The sequence below is a fragment of the Panthera uncia genome, unplaced genomic scaffold (assembly GCF_023721935.1).
Source record: "Panthera uncia isolate 11264 unplaced genomic scaffold, Puncia_PCG_1.0 HiC_scaffold_794, whole genome shotgun sequence".
Lineage (NCBI taxonomy): Eukaryota > Metazoa > Chordata > Mammalia > Carnivora > Felidae > Panthera > Panthera uncia.
The window spans coordinates 6,960-11,706 of record NW_026059973.1 but is presented as its reverse complement, the minus strand read 5'-3'; the positions used below and the strand labels follow the sequence as shown (position 1 = coordinate 11,706).

General features: G+C 40.9%; 2 pseudogenes; both read left to right on the top strand.

Annotated features, from left to right (window-relative positions):
- Positions 1-1,159: 1,159 nt before the first annotated feature.
- LOC125918443 (cytochrome c oxidase subunit 1-like) lies at positions 1,160-3,618 on the top strand (annotated as a pseudogene).
- On the top strand, positions 2,125-3,618 carry LOC125918444 (cytochrome c oxidase subunit 1-like; annotated as a pseudogene).
- Positions 3,619-4,747: the final 1,129 nt, after the last annotated feature.

The window sequence follows — 4,747 nt, the reverse complement described above, 5'->3', positions numbered from 1 at the left end:
GCAACTGCTTCAATACTCCTAATAATAGGAATCATCATCAACCTACTGCATTCAGGACAGTGAACTGTATCAAAAGATCTCAACCCCATCGCATCTATCATAATAACAACCGCCTTAGCAATAAAACTAGGACCAGCCCCATTCCACTTCTGAGTGCCCGAAGTTACACAAGGGATCTCCATATCCTCAGGCCTAATCCTACTCACATGACAAAAAATTGCTCCACTATCAATCCTATACCAAATCTCACCCACCATCAATCCCAACCTACTCCTAACAATAGCCATCATATCAGTTATAGTCGGAGGCTGAGGAGGACTTAACCAAACCCAACTACGAAAAATCATAGCATATTCCTCAATTGCCCACATAGGCTGAATAGCAGCCATCATAATATATAGCCCCACAATAATAATTTTAAACCTGACCATCTACATCATCATAACACTAACCACCTTCATATTATTCATACACAACTCCACCACAACAACATCATCCCTATCACAAACATGAAATAAAACACCCCTCATCACCTCATTTATCCTAGTACTAATAATGTCTCTAGGCGGCCTTCCTCCACTCTCCGGCTTCATCCCAAAATGAATAATCATTCAGGAACTAACGAAAAACGAAATAATTATAATACCCACACTACTAGCTATAACAGCACTACTTACCCTGTACTTCTACATACGACTAACGTATACCACTGCACTGACTATATTCCCCTCAAACAACTGTATAAAAATAAAATGACGATTCGAGTGCACAGAAAAAACAATCCTTTTACCCCCCCTTAATTGTAATATCCACCATGCTACTACCACTCGCACCAATACTATCCTTCCTAGATTAGAAGTTTAGGTTAAATTAGACCAAGAGCCTTCAAAGCTCTAAGTAAGCCCTAACAGACTTAACTTCTGCATACCAATTAATCCTAAGGACTGCAAGAATCTATCTTACATCAATTGATTGCAAATCAAACACTTTAATTAAGCTAAGCCCTTACTAGATTGGTGGGCCCCAACCCCACGAAATTTTAGTTAACAGCTAAATACCCTAGTCAACTGGCTGCAATCTACTTCTCCCGCCATCTAGAAAGAAAAGGCGGGAGAAGCCCCGGCAGCGTCAAGCTGCTTCTTTGAATTTGCAATTCAATATGACATTCACTGCAGGACTTGGTACAAAGGGGACTGAACCTCTGTCTTTAGATTTACAGTCTCATGCTTACTCAGCCATTTTACCTATGTTCATAAACCGCTGACTATTTTCAACCAATCACAAAGATATTGGAACTCTTTACCTTCTATTTGGCGCCTGGGCCGGTATGGTAGGGACTGCTCTCAGTCTCTTAATCCGAGCCGAACTGGGTCAACCTGGCACGCTACTAGGGGACGACCAAATTTATAATGTAGTCGTCACCGCCCATGCCTTTGTAATAATCTTCTTTATAGTAATGCCTATTATGATTGGAGGATTCGGAAACTGATTGGTTCCATTAATAATTGGAGCCCCCGATATAGCATTCCCTCGAATGAATAACGTGAGCTTCTGACTCCTTCCCCCGTCTTTCCTACTTTTGCTCGCATCATCTATGGTAGAGGCTGGAGCAGGGACTGGATGGACAGTATACCCACCTCTAGCCGGCAACCTAGCTCATGCAGGAGCATCCGTAGATCTAACTATTTTTTCACTACACCTAGCAGGTGTCTCCTCAATCTTAGGTGCTATTAATTTTATTACTACTATTATTAATATAAAACCCCCTGCTATATCCCAATATCAAACACCCCTGTTTGTCTGATCGGTTTTAATCACTGCTGTATTGCTACTTCTATCACTACCAGTTTTAGCAGCAGGCATCCCTATACTACTGACAGATCGACATCTGAACACCACATTTTTTGACCCCGCCGGAGGAGGGGATCCTATCTTACTTATATCAACACCTATTCTGATTTTTTCGGTCACCCAGAAGTCTACATTTTAATTTTACCCGGGTTTGGAATAATTTCACATATTGTTACCTACTACTCAGGTAAAAAAGAACCTTTTGGCTACATGGGAATAGTTTGAGCTATAATATCAATTGGCTTTCTGGGCTTTATCGTATGAGCCCATCACATGTTTACTGTGGGGATAGATGTGGACACACGAGCATACTTTACATCAGCTACTATAATTATTGCTATTCCCACTGGGGTAAAAGTATTTAGCTGACTGGCCACTCTTCATGGAGGTAATATCAAATGGTCCCCTGCTATGCTATGAGCTCTGGGATTCATTTTCCTATTCACCGTAGGAGGCTTAACAGGAATTGTACTAGCAAATTCCTCATTAGATATTGTTCTTCACGACACATACTACGTAGTAGCCCACTTCCACTATGTCTTGTCAATAGGAGCAGTATTTGCTATCATAGGAGGCTTCGCCCATTGATTCCCCCTATTCTCAGGGTATACTCTCGATAATACTTGGGCAAAAATTCATTTTACGATTATGTTCGTAGGTGTCAATATAACGTTTTTCCCTCAGCATTTTCTAGGCCTGTCCGGAATGCCTCGACGTTATTCTGACTACCCAGACGCATATACAACTTGAAACACAATCTCCTCAATAGGCTCTTTTATTTCACTAACAGCAGTAATATCAATAGTTTTTATAGTGTGAGAAGCTTTTGCATCAAAGCGAGAAGTGGCCATAGTGGAACTAACCACAACTAATCTTGAATGGCTGCATGGATGTCCCCCTCCATATCACACATTTGAAGAGCCAACCTATGTGCTGTTAAAATAAGAAAGGAAGGAATCGAACCTCCTCAGACTGGTTTCAAGCCGATACCATAACCATTATGTCTTTCTCAATCAAGAAGTATTAGTAAAACAATTACATAACTTTGTCAAGGTTAAATTATAGGTTTAAGCCCTATGTACTTCCATGGCATACCCCTTCCAACTAGGTTTTCAAGATGCTACATCCCCCATCATAGAAGAGCTCCTACACTTCCATGATCACACACTAATAATTGTATTCCTAACTAGCTCCCTAGTCCTTTATATCATCTCACTAACAACCAAACTCACGCACACAAGCACAATGGATGCCCAAGAAGTAGAAACCATCTGAACCATTTTACCAGCTATCATCTTGATTCTCATTGCCCTACCCTCCTTACGAATTCTCTATATAATAGACGAGATTAATAGCCCCTCTCTTACTGTAAAGACCATGGGACATCAATGGTATTGAAGCTATGAATACACTGACTATGAAGACCTAAGCTTTGACTCCTATATAATTCCCACTCAAGAGCTAAAGCCCGGAGAACTCCGACTATTAGAAGTTGATAACCGAGTAGTACTACCAATAGAAGTGACCATTCGCGTGTTAATCTCATCAGAAGACGTACTACACTCATGAGCCGTCCCATCCCTGGGCCTAAAACCTGATGCTATTCCAGGCCGACTAAACCAAACAACCCTAATGGGTACACGACCTGGACTGTATTATGGTCAGTGCTCAGAGATCTGTGGCTCAAACCACAGTTTTATGCCCATTGTTCTTGAACTAGCCCCATTATCATATTTTGAAAAATGATCTGCGTCTATACTGTAAATTCATTAAGAAGCTAAACTAGCGTTAACCTTTTAAGTTAAAAACTGGGAGTTTAAACCTCCCCTTAATGACATGCCACGGTTAGATACATCAACCTGATTCATCACTATTATTTCAATAATTATAACACTATTTATTATATTTCAACGAAAAATCTCAAAACACCTGTAGCCATCAAGCCCGGAACCCAAATCTACAGCTGCACTAAAACAGCCTAACCCTTGAGAAAAAAAATGAACGAAAATCTATTCACCTCTTTCACTACCCCAACAATAATAGGATTGCCTGTTGTCGTATTAATTATTATGTTCCCCAGCATTCTATTCCCCTCACCTAACCGACTAATTAATAACCGTTTAGTCTCACTTCAACAGTGATTAGTACAACTAACATCAAAACAAATACTAGCCATTCACAATCACAAAGGACAAACTTGGGCCCTAATACTCATATCTCTCATTTTATTTATTGGATCAACAAACCTGTTAGGTCTACTGCCTCACTCATTTACTCCAACTACCCAATTATCAATAAACTTAGGAATAGCTATTCCCCTATGAGCCGGTACCGTAATCACCGGGTTTCGCCACAAAACTAAAGCGTCCCTGGCCCACTTTCTACCACAAGGAACACCAATCCCCCTGATCCCTATGCTTGTAATTATTGAAACCATTAGCCTTTTTATCCAGCCCATGGCTCTGGCCGTACGACTTACAGCTAACATTACTACAGGCCACCTATTCATACACTTACTTGGAGGAGCTGCTCTGGCCCTAACAAACATCAGTACCTCTATTGCTTTAATCACCTTTATTATCCTCATCCTACTGACAATCCTTGAATTTGCTGTGGCTCTAATCCAAGCCTACGTCTTTACCCTACTTGTAAGCCTGTATCTACATGACGATACTTAATGACCCATCAAACCCACGCATACCATATGGTTAACCCCAGTCCATGGCCACTTACGGGAGCCCTTTCAGCCCTACTGATAACTTCAGGTCTGGCCATATGATTTCACTACAACTCAATACTATCATTGACCCTAGGTATAACCACTAACCTACTGACTATATATCAATGGTGACGAGACATTATTCGGGAAAGCACATTCCAAGGTCACCACACACCC